Below are 12,930 nucleotides of genomic sequence, written 5' to 3' on the forward strand. Positions count from 1 at the left end.
CATTTTGGTTCACCTTCTGCTATGATTGTAAGTTTCCTGAGGCCTCCCCAGCCCTGCAAAACTGTGAGCCAATTAAACCTCTTTCCTATATAAATTACCTAGTCTCAGGCAGTTCTTTATAGTACCATGCATATGGACTAATACAGAGATTCCTTAGAAAACTAAAAATAAAACTACCATGTGATCCAGCACCCCCACTGCTGGGTATATACACAAAAGAAATAAAATCAGTATATAAAAAAATGCATTTCCACATTTATGGCAACACTGTTAACAATAGCCAAGATATGGAACCAAACTATGTGTCTATAAACAAACTAATGGATAAAGAAAAGGTGGTATATATTGGAACATTATTCAGCCATAAAAAAGAATAAAATCCTGTTGATACGGTTTAGATCTGTGTCCCCAACCCAAATCTCATCTTTAATTGTAATCCCCAATGTCACAGGAGAAACCTGTTGTGAGGTTATTGGATCATGGTAGCGGTTTCTCCTATGCTGTTCTTATGACAGTAAGGGAATTCTTACAAGATCCGGTTGTGTGATAAGTGTCTGGCATTTTTCTCTCTCCTGCCACCTCACAAAGAAGGCACTTACTTCCTTTTCACCTTTTGCCATAATTGTGAGTTTCCTGAGTCCTCCCCAGCCATGTGTAACTGTGAGCCAATTAAACTTCTTTCCTTTATAAATTACCCAGTCTCAGCTATTCTTTATAGCAGTGTGAAAACTGACTAATACGCCTGTCATTTGCAACAATATGAATGAGCTTGGAGGACATTATGTTGAATGAAATAAGCCAGGCACAAAAAGACAAATACCACATGTTCTCACTCACACTTGGAAGCTAAAAAAAGTGTATGTCCTCAAAGTAGAGTGTAGAATGGTGGTTACCTGTGAGTGGGAAGGGAAATGGAGAGAAACAGATGGAGAGAGGCTTGTTAATGGGTACAAAAATACAGTTAGAAGAAGAAGAAATGTGTTATAGCATAATAGGATAACTACAGTTATCAAAAATTATTGTCTATTTGTAAATAGCTAGAAGAAAAGATTTGGTATGCTCTCAACACAAAGAAATGATAAATATTTGAAGTGATGGGTATTCCAATTACCCTGATTTAATTATTACACAGTGTATGCATGTATCAAAATATCACCTGTACCCCATGAATATGTGCAATTTTTATGTATCAATAAATCCAATAAAGCATAAAAAAAACAAGAAAGAAAGGAAGGAAGGAAAGAAGAAAAGAAGATAATGGAACATAAAATAATAAATAAATATATAAGAGAAGAAACAATGTAAATATATATTTTGCATATCTTAGCACTGAGAGAAAGGAAAAAGATACATAATACCAAAGGGAAAAAATTATTTAACTCTGAAGCTAAATAATACTAAAAATCTCTTTGTTAATTGCTTAAATGGAGCTTAATGGTAATTTCACCCAGATAAAAATACCACTGCATCCTTCCCATGCAGAGAGACCAATTTAGTTAAGATTTCAAGAGAAGTTTGAGAATAAACTCATAAATAGAAGTAGGGAGTCCTCCAGATATATGCCTCTTCAGGATTAACCAGTGTTGATAATATTTAGGGCTCCGAATTCCAGAACCAACCAAATCCTGGGATTAACCTTTAGGAAGAAACCTAAATCAAACGGCAAGTTCAAGAATTAACTTGGTCTCTGAATCATCAATGACTTAAGGACAAACTAAACATGCTAAATATTAGACTGAAAAAAAACATTAATCTGGATTGCTGTTCAGGTGTAAGTGTATGTTTCAACCGAAACTAACTTAAGGCCAAAGACAATACAGTAGCCCAACATAACTTGGAGTCAAGGAATTGAACTAAATTTGAAAAAGGCTGAATGACACAATTCAAAAGATATTGTTAAGACTCTGCCTTTTTATATATCTCCGTGCTATGTTTGATCTTATTATTAGATATATTCTTTCCACATAAAATAAATTCCTGCAAACCCGATTGCTCTTGCTTTCATGCTGTGGAGGATCAATTGCCCCATCTCCTAAGGTGGAAGTTTGTAGGTAGGAGGACTAGCCCTATTGTACTGCACAAGATTATTAGGGAATGAAAGAAGAGGATTTCCCAAAGCAGGTGATTCTGATAAAACCTTTTTTTCATGTTTGGGAAAGGAAAAAAGCCTGAGTTCTCCCCTCCCTTCATGGATTACCTAAAGTGAGTTCAGTGTGGGAGACAGTTATGAGGCAAGATGGCTGCTGATCATGAACAGTCAGCTCAGAACAAAGTACCTTCTTTGTGAAAATTATTTATGTTTAATTTTTCTTTGATTTATTATAGTTGTTTCATCATGAACATCTTTGTTTATATTTTCCTGTTAAATATCATTTTAGTTTACCATTTTTATCCTTTTGGATGCTATGTTTTCCTCTAACTGTATGTATGTTGCTAATTTTACATTCTTATTATTTCTATGTTTCAAGTCTTTGCTATTATAAACAGTGCTGCAATGAACATATGTGTGCATGTGTCTTTATAGTAGAATGACTTATAATCTTTTGGGTATATACTCAGTAATGAGAATTGCCGGATCAAACGGTATTTCTATTTCTAAATCCTTGAGGAATCACCACACTGTCTTCCACAATGGTTGAACTAATTTATACTCCCACCAACAGTGTGTAAGTGTTCCTATTTCTCCACATCCTCTCCAGCATCTGTTGTCCCAAGATTTTTTAATGATTGCCATTCTAACGGGCATGAGATGTGGTTTTGATTTGCATTTCTCTAATGACCAGTGATGAGCTTTTTTTCATATGCTTGTTGACTGCATAAATGTCTTCTTTTGAAAAGTGTCTGTTTATATCCTTCGCCTGCTTTTTAATGGGGTTGTTTTTTTCTTGTAAATTTGTTTAAGTTCTTTGTAGATTCTGTATTTCTATACTATTTTTTAAAGGGTCTTTCAAACAATGCAGTTGTGTGTGAGAATCATCTATGCTGTAAGTTAGGGACAAAAGGTGACTATCTCTTAAGTGATTCCTGCCAAGTTCAAATGTTCTCTGTCCTAAGTTGGCTCTGATAAGACTCTTCTAGTAATTAATAATGCCTAGAAGAGTGCTTGGCAAATTTTAGATGTTCGAGAATTACATGATGAGTCTATGACTGTTTTTCCTGGTTCCTCCTTACATGCATTTGTAAGTCTAAAATTAGTTTACACATTCAGTGAAAGTAGATTGTTGCCTCATTTTGCAAATGAAGAGTTAATGGCAAGATGGGCAAAAAATCTCTCTGAAGACAATAAGTGATTGAGTCAGGTTTATAATATGGGTAGATAGGTTATAATTTGATTGAATAGACATTTATTGGTGTGTACTGTTAAGAATTCTGCTAGGTGCTAGAGAGGCTGAAAGATAATTAAGACACTATTCTTATCCATTCTAAACTCCATTCTAAACATGCAATCTCGTAGGAAAAATATGGAACAAACTATACCATATTATAAAATAAGTACTACTTAAAGATAAAATAACAAGAAAGGTCAGAGGAAAGTGTGATCCATTATAATGAACAGACATGATAAAGCTGTAAAACTGAGATGAGTTTCAACATTTCTTAATGGATAAATAAGACTTTTGAAGGTTAGGAGGGGAGAGTGTCAGGCTACTGTAATAATACAAGTCAAAATTCAAACCAGTAATAAGGAAATTGAATAAAAGGAAGAAATAGGTGGATGACAAAGTTGGCATTTTAAATTTATTAGAGTCTATGGATAGAAAATGACTTCAGCCTCATTGAACTTCTTGGGAAAAGACCTGGCATTGCTCCCATGTATTTTAGAATTTTTGGCTTGTACCTTCCCAGTATAGAAGAAATAGTTATTAAGGTGAAAAAGTTATTAAGGGTCTTTTCCTCCTTCCCACTTATCTATCCAGGTCACTGGAAAAAAACTGGTGGGGATAGTGACTGTCTGAACTCTAACAATTGGCAAATAAACTTATTTTGACTGGACCCATTTTCCATTTGCTCGTCTCAACTCTTGTTCCTGCTGCCCCGATTTTGTAGATGAAAACCCCTATACTGGTGTACAGTCCTAATTGAAATCTCCATTGCCTATGCTAGGTTGCTTTGAAGATACACACCCATAAATCAATCATATGACCCCAAGTTCTTAGTATCTATTTTCATTTTCTTTAGCCCTGTTCAAATTTATACTCCAATCTCAGATGGGCGTCCCTTACACCCAAGCCTACGTCAAGAGTATTTTCTTCTGTCTTTCTATTAATTTCTTCCACTCTTAATTTCATCCTACTGAATAACTAGTAGCATGCTGCTATGCCCAAACCCATGACCCAACACAGGCAAAAAGGTAACTAGGCAATAATAACATTCAGTTGTTTAGTTGGTGTATAATAAATAAGACAAAATGCTCAGTACCTTTGGAATATTTTGTTTGGATTCTAGATCAGGAAAGATTATTTTCTTCCTCCTTAGAAATTATAGGCATTTTGATCATGCTAATAATTATTTCATAAGCAATAAGTAATCTGCGCTGGTACAACTCTTACAGTTATTAAAGGCTGAAAATGTCCAAATAGCAATCTAAACCAGTAAGGCTGACTAAATTATAAGAGCGTCTCAAAAGATGTATCTTCAATCAGATCATTACTTGCAATTCCAGTAACGTATGCTGAAAGAAGAATTGTTCATGTGTCAGAGATTGGACCCAGATCATTTGTTTGACATTACCTAACTACTTAGAAAACAAACAAACCATCACATCTCTATTAGTGTTTCCTAAATGCTGAATGTAATCAATATAAGTGATTGCTCTTTAAATGATAACGCCATCACTTCCTCCAAATAATATGATGGACATAGGCTTTTTGCTTTCCTCTTTGTTTGTATTTCCCAAAGCATGGTATTTACACATCACCTGGGATTACTTCCCTTGGAGAGAAATTTTCGAACATGATATTGTCATAGAAGAATATCAACACACAATTCTTATAAAAATAAAAAAGAATCAAAAGAGATGAATAAAAGAATTCTCAATTCAAATGAATATTTACAGAAAACTTTCTATACATTTTTTCCTGATTAAATTTCTTCTTCAAGTTTTAAATATTGTCCCAGTTAATATTTTATGCTTTACTTTTTTAGCTATAATGTAGATAAATTTTAAGTGTGATAAGAAAATTGTTTAGCTGTGGCTTTATTTATTATTTTAGTTTAATAAATTTGTATAGTATATTCAATGAAAACACCCAAAGCCTCATGAAATTTAAATAACATTTTAAAAAATTGTAAATGTATTTGCACTGCTTTAAGTCCAAAGGTAGAGGCTTTAAAAATAAGAATTCACTTGTTTCTATTCTGTTTTCAAACTAATGCTAAATTTGTCTGGGTTGTCATGATCAAAAGTAAATTTTTCAAACTATGATGTGTGGTTCAATACTTGTATCTAAAACCAAAAAGTGTCTCTTATTGATCTATTGATTTCTGAGAGCAATTATGGTGGCTCCAGACATTAAAATTGCTATTAACTATGATATTGTTTGGACAGCGGCAAAGTCATGCCATTAGTTAACATTCACACTGACATCGATTGGATTTTTTCAACAATAAATATAAACATATCAGACATCAGTGTTCAGCTATTTCTTTCTGACAGTTATAACCCTAGAAAAAAGAAAGACTCAACACATGTATTGAATGACCATTCCCATTCCTGAGGCAAAATTAACTACTGCTTTATTTTTGTCCATATAGTACTCTGCATGTGCCTCTAATGGAACATTTATTGTGTAACAATTATGATTTATTTTTGTGTGTGTATTCTAAGTTCTTTAAATTTCACTACTACTCTTAAGAGATAGGCTCTCATGTTCATCATAGAGTAACTATTTTCAAATAAATAAATTTATGGTGAACAAATAAATATAAAAATAATTTTCAACTTGCAAAAACAAGCCTAGAGAGGCATGATCAATAAAACTTTGTGCAATGATTGAAATGTTCTAGATCAGTTCTGTCTAATACAGAAATCACTAACCATATGTGACTATGGCACACTTGATATATGGCTACTGAAAGTAAAGTTTTTATTTCATTTTACTTTCAAACAACTTAAGTTGAATACAGAATACATGGCCATCTAGTTAGTGTTTACTGTATGGGACGGCACTTTTTTAGAGGTTCCCTCAGAAATAAACTTTGGCAATCTTTCAAAAGTGCAGGTAATTTTCTATCTTAAAAGTTATAAGTAAATCAGAAGTCTGAAATGCAAATGCAACCAAAGATCCCCTAAAGCTATGAGACATGTGTCATAGTCAAGTATTCATTAATACCAACAAAAAAATCAAATTTCTAAATAAAAGTCATTAATAGTGATACAACATTCAAATACCACATTTGAATTCTTCAAAACTGCTGACTTTTGCCATCATAATCAGTGAGCCCCATAGGTGGGGGAAAAATAAAGTAAATGTGAAAGAGTAATGGCCAACATGGTTGGCAACTAAAAAGCAGTGACTTATCAATCCATCTTGAAACCTGTGGGTTTCAGGCATAGAATTTCCAGAATGTCCTCACAATGCACCAAGACCACTTCCTGACCTATTTAGATCTGGTGCTAACTTTTTCCCTTTGGACAAATTGCTCGATCATTGATTGTTTTTAATTTGACATGATTTCCTCTAGCTTAGGTAACTCATTCATTCAATAGTTATTGCGTATCACCTACAATCTGTTCAGTATCCTATATACAGGTACAGATCTGAACAAAACAGAACAAAACCCCTGGCTTCTAGAGCTCAAAATCAGAGAGAGAGAATATACAGTAAATGAACAGACTATGTAAATAAAACACATTGTATGCTACTGAATGACAGGTGCTGTGGAACAAAATACAGCAGGAATGCAGCTAGGGCGTGAGTGTATGAGTGTGTGCGTGTGTGCACGTGCTTTTAGAATGCAAGGCAACAAAATATTTAAAGGAAAAAGGGCAGACATATGAACAGGGGTAGTGAGGCTGGAGTGGGAGTCTTTGAAGCAGAAGCATGCCTGGTTATTTGGAGGCAAATCAAAAGTAATGTGTAGCTGGAATAAAGTTCAATCAGGGATGATAGTAGGAGGTGGGTCAGAGAGGTAACAAGGGCTAAACAGTATAATCTTTGAAGGCCATTTTAAGGACTTTAACTTTTATTCTGAATGTTATGGAATAACTCTGAAGGAGTAATGTGAGTTTTGATAGAGTTACTCTGACATTCTGACTACTGTGTTGAAATAAGACTGTGAGGGGTCAAGAGCAAAAGTTGCTTTTGCTTCTATTTAGGAATTCAGGATTAGGAGACTTTACAGTAGACCATATAAGAAATGACAGCAGCTTAACCAAGGTAGTAGCTATGGAAGTGGTAAGAAGGAATAAATTTCTAGATGTTCTTAAGGTACAATAAAGGGATTGGACAGACTGGATAGGTCTACTGGAGATGTGAAAAAGAGGACTCAAAGTTTTTAACCTAAGCAGGCAGAGCAAGATGATTGAATAGAAGACCTCACCAATTGTCCTCCCCACAAGAACATCAAATTGAACCACAATTCACACATAAAGCACCTTCATAAGAACCAAAAATTAGGTGGGCAGTCACATACCTAGTTTTGATTTCATATCACTGAAGCAGTCACTGAAGAGGGTAGGAAAGACAGCCTTAAATTGCCAACACAGCCTGAATCCCATCCCCCAAGCAGTGGCTATGTAGCACAGAGAGAGAATCTGTGCATGTCGGGGAGGGAAAGTGCAGTGATTACAGTACATTGCATTGGAACCCAGTGCTGCTGTCACAGCAGAAAGCAACAGGGAGCATAACTCAGCTGGAGACAACAAAGGTAGTATCTAGGCCAGCTCTAGCCAGAGGAGAATCACCTATTCCAGCAAATTGGAACCTGAGTTCTGGAAAGCATCACCACCCTGGGATGCTAAGTAAACTTGAAAGGCAGTATAGGTCACAAGGACTGTAATTCTTGGCAAGTCCTAGTGTTATGCTGGGCTCAGAGCCAGTGGACTTAGGAGTCCTTGCACCACTTCTACCCCAACCCAAGGCAGTCCAGCTAGCAGCTTGCAGCTCCAGGAGAAAATTCTATCTTCCACTTGAGAAAAGGAGAGAGAAGGAAAAAAGAGGACTTGCAACTTGGATACCATCTCAGCCACAGTAGAGTAGGGCACCAGGTAGAATCCTGAGTCCCCCCGTTCTAGATCCTAGCTCCCCAACAACATTTCTAGACACACTGGACCAGAAGGGAACCCATTGCCTTGAAGGGAAGAACCCAGTCCTGGCAAAATTCATCATCTGCTGACTAAAGAGCCCTTAGTTCCTAAATAATGAGCAGCAATACCCAGGTTGTATTTGTCAGCCTTGGGTGAGACTCAGAGCTGTGCTGGCTTCAGATGCGACCTGGCACATTCCTAGTTGTCATGGCTATTGGGGAGAGTGTCCTTTGGCTTGAGAAAAAGAGTGAAAAGAGTAAAAGAAACTTTGTCTTACAACTTTGGTACCACCTCAGCCACATGGGGTAGAGCACCAAGTAGCCTCTTGACGTCCCCAATTCCAGGCGTTGGCTCTTGGAAAGCATTTCTGGACCTGCCCTGGCCCAGAGTCGAGCCCGCTGCCCCAAAGGGAGAGTCAGAGACCAGAGCCCTTGAGCCTTGAGTGAACATCAGCTGTAGCCAGGTAGTGCTCACTGTGGGCCTGGAGCAGTGCTGGCCATGGGTAGAGACTTCCCTGCTTGTGGAAAAGGGAAGAATGAACAGAAAGAACTTCATCTGTGGCTTGAGTGACAGCTGAGCCAAAGTAGAACAGAGCATCACAAATTTCTAAGGTTTCCAACTCTTGGCCCTGGCCCCTGGACAGCATCTCTGGATCTGCCCAGGGCTAGGGGGACCTTGGCACCCTGAAGAAAAGAACACAAGTCTGGCTGACTTTGACACCTGCTGATCACAGAGCCCTAGGGACTTTAGCAAATATAGGCAGTAGGCAGGCAGTGGTTACCATGGGCCTCAGGTGTGAGCCGGTACTGTATGGCTTCAGGTATGATCCAGCACAGTCCCAGTGGTGGAGGCCACAAGGTTGCTAGTGTAACCACTTCCCAGCTCCAGGCAGCTCAGCAGAAAGAGAGAGGGAGAGAGAGAAAAAGAGATAGGGCAGAGAGAGAGAGAATGACTCTGTTTATGAGAAAGTAAGAGAAGAGAACAAGAGTCTCAGAGAATTCTTCTGTATCTTATCAAAGACAACCAAATTTGTATTTCTGAGTCTGCAAGAGCCACAGCATTACTGGGCTTGGGGTGCCCCTTAAAGCAGATATGGCTGCAGTGACCAGAAACATAGATTACAATACCCAAGTCTCTTTGGATACCTGGAAAGCCTTCACAAGATGAATGGGTACACACAAGCCCAGACTGTGAAGACTGCAATAAGTGCTTAGCTAGTCAATGCCCAGACAGACACCGACAAACATCAAGATCATCCATGAAAACATGACCTCATCAAATAAACCAAGTAAGATATAAAGGACCAATCCTGGAAAGACACATATATGTGACCTTTCAGACACAGAATTTAAAGCAGCTCTTTTTAGGAAGCTCAAAGAAATTCGAGATAATACAGAGAAGGAATTCAGAATCCTATCAGATCACTTTAACAAAGAGATGAAAATAATTTAAAAGATTCAAGCCTAAATTCTGGAGTTGAAAAATGCAATTGACACACTGAAGAATGCTTCAGAGTCAAATAGAACTGATCAAATGGAAGAAAGAATTGGTAAGACTGGTACATTTAATGTAGTGGCGGTACATTTAATGTAGTGGCAATACATTTGTGGAAGTATTAGTATCATTATCGACATTTGTTTACCTATTCCCTGGATAATTGCAGTACTCATTTGAAAACAATCTTATAGGTCTATGGTATGACCTAGAGATAAGCATCCATCATGGCATCTTGAATAGTTGCCAGTAAGATGCTAGGGTCAATGAGTTTCTCTTCCATTTCAATAGTTATACCAGTTTCTTAAAATACACAGTATCTTAATTGATAAGCTGCAGAGATGCCTCGAGATATTATCCTAAAGTTTTAAAAATTAATTTGTCACTAAAACACAAAAAAGAAAATGCAGGTTTTTTAAAAGGGATTTTCAATAAGCTGATGTATTTAAGATTTTTTAGTCACAGACTTGTTATGTAATTATGCCTTGCTCAAAATATTGCTATGAGTTCTTTCATTTCAAAATGTTATCTTAGCTACCACTTTAAGTAGTATTAAAAATGTATAACAGTAGACTTTAATTAATTTGTTACTTTTAATAGAAATATATTTTACTCCATTTCTAAGATAGCAAATGTTATAACAGCTTTTGAGTAAAAATGAGATGTGAGGTAATAAAGGACACTACAGTAGGTTATTTTAGCATATAAAGAACAGAACTAGAATTCGAAGATTTGTATCAGTTGTTTTCAAGGTGGCATTTTCCCTTCAGGGAATCAATTAAGATAAGAATGGAGTCCACAGAGTAATATTTCATAATGATCAATCACAGTCATGTATTTGCTTGCCTTGCTTTGGATCAAACTACCCAGGTTATCTAAAATACCAGGCAGCTTTTCTTTTAACTGAAATCATATCAGCCCAGTGGCCAGACTGAATATCTCATGTTGATCAGAAAAAAAAAGTAATATGTTTTTTTAATTAATGTCAAATTAGTAAAGCTTTATTTTCTAAATGCTACATATTTGGTGAACAAAACCTTACCAAGTATGAGGCAAATGAGAGAAAGCAGTAAAAAAACTCTTGTGGTGAAAAACTTTGGAATGACAAAGTTATAATTATACACCCAAATTAATATAAGTGAAAGCTTCTTTATGCTTTCAATTATAATAAGAAAATGGAATGTAGCTAGAAACAAAACTTAAAATTATCAATTAATAATGCTTCGATGAAGATTTAAATGCAACTTAGAAGAAAGTGTTTAAAATTTTAGAACAAACTGCATGCCTATTTATGCACACATTTTTACAGGTAAGCTTTTTATTAATCACTTATGAATAGTGCAGAAATTCTTTCAAGACTTGTTTTGAAAAGATACATATTAGCCCTCCAAGCTGATATCTTCCTCATATGTCAAAAGCTAGTAAATACTCAAATGGTTCCTGCAGAACTTTGCTTGTCTCTTAGCTATTTTTCTAATTATGGAAACTTTATCTGAGCCAGGATCCATTCAGATTTAAGCAAAACAAAGTTCTTGTAAACCCAGAAACACTAAACAATGTAAATGAGTAATTTTGACAGCTTTAAAATTAATTTGATTCACAAATACAAAAAAAAACCACTGAATTTTAAACACAGAGTTTCTTCATTTAATAATTGGATCATTCCTTACCATCTAAACTATTATTTTTTATTTATGTCAGACAGCATTCTCTAACAAAGATTTCAAGATGGATCTTCCTTTTAAATTATTCAACAACTGATGCTGAATGCTAAGCTGGTCTGGGAGATGTAGACATAGGCAGCATATTTACCACCCATGTTAAATTGTGCAGAATATTATACTGTTAAGGTCAAAGATGCACCAAGATGAAAATTTGATGTCACTGTATTAAAAACCAAATGGTTTTTCCATTATCTTCAGTTCATTTGGTTAAAAGTGAGATTTATATAAAATTTCTAAGAAAAATGAAGCATTCGATTAAGGACTAATTTTGTGGTTACATGCTATATTACTCTGTTTGGCTGCTGTAACAAGACACCACAGACTGGATGGCTTAAACAGCAGAAATTTATTTTCTCACAGTTCTAGAGGCTAGAAGCCCATGACAAAAGGGCAGACAAATTTGATTTTTGGTGAGGGATCACTTCCTTGCTTGTAAACAGCCACCTTCTTTCTATGTTGGAAGACATGTATGAAGAAAGACATGACCTTTCCTTGATGTATGTGCCAAGGGTGGAGAAGGGGTGAGGGCCTCCTGGTGTCTCTTTTCATAAGGAGACAAATTCTATTGAGTTGGGGCTCTACTCTGTGAACTTATTTAATGTTCATGATTTCCTTCCTCAAAATATAGCACATTAGAAGTCAATTCTGAGGGAACACGTGCATTTAGTCCATAATATACACTCTCCTTTTTTCATCCACATTATCAATAAAATATTCTGACTTAAAAGGTATTAAATGATTAATTTCAGAATCTAACCATTTCATTTTCTCAGAAATCATTGGAACGCAATTTAAAAAAAAATTTTTTTTAACCAATTGAAAGAAGCTTTCATTGTAGCCTTGTGGACTTCAATAAAAAACGTTTTAAAAAATATAAACTTTATTAAACGTTCTTCTGTCTTTTTCTGGTCTAGAAGTCACAACGCAAACTCAAATTCTTTCAGGACACAAACTCTAAAATCCAGAAGATTTTCTGCATTTAATGAAGTCTGCTTTTAGATTATGGATTTAGTCAAACATTTCTTTATGTCAGTTGTTCACTGTTGAATTAGAAATGTTTCCTGTCCTAGTTTACTACATCAAGGAAAGAAAAAACCTTCCTAATAAGTCTCTATGAAATGTGTGGTTGTACTTTTCCCTAGCCAAGGAAATTCACTTATCTTTAGGCCTTCAAACTGGAAGCTTTTTTTGTTATTAAATTAGCACCAAATTAATAAGCAAAGTACCCTGTGGGAACTGAGTTTAAATATAATAAGGCTACATTTTCATTACCTATTCTGAAGCAAGTAAATGACTTTGTGCCATATGAGTTTATTAAAATAAAAATTTATATGAACATTTTAACAATTCTCCATTTATGACATCTAAGCCTTAAAACTTTTAGGCAATAGCATGCTTACAGCAGCAAAATAAAAAATAATTGCAATAACAAAAAAAGTAACATTTATAGTTAAGGAATAAACT

Source organism: Cebus imitator, unplaced genomic scaffold (genome assembly GCF_001604975.1).
Source record: "Cebus imitator isolate Cc_AM_T3 unplaced genomic scaffold, Cebus_imitator-1.0 Scaffold7, whole genome shotgun sequence".
NCBI lineage: Eukaryota > Metazoa > Chordata > Mammalia > Primates > Cebidae > Cebus > Cebus imitator.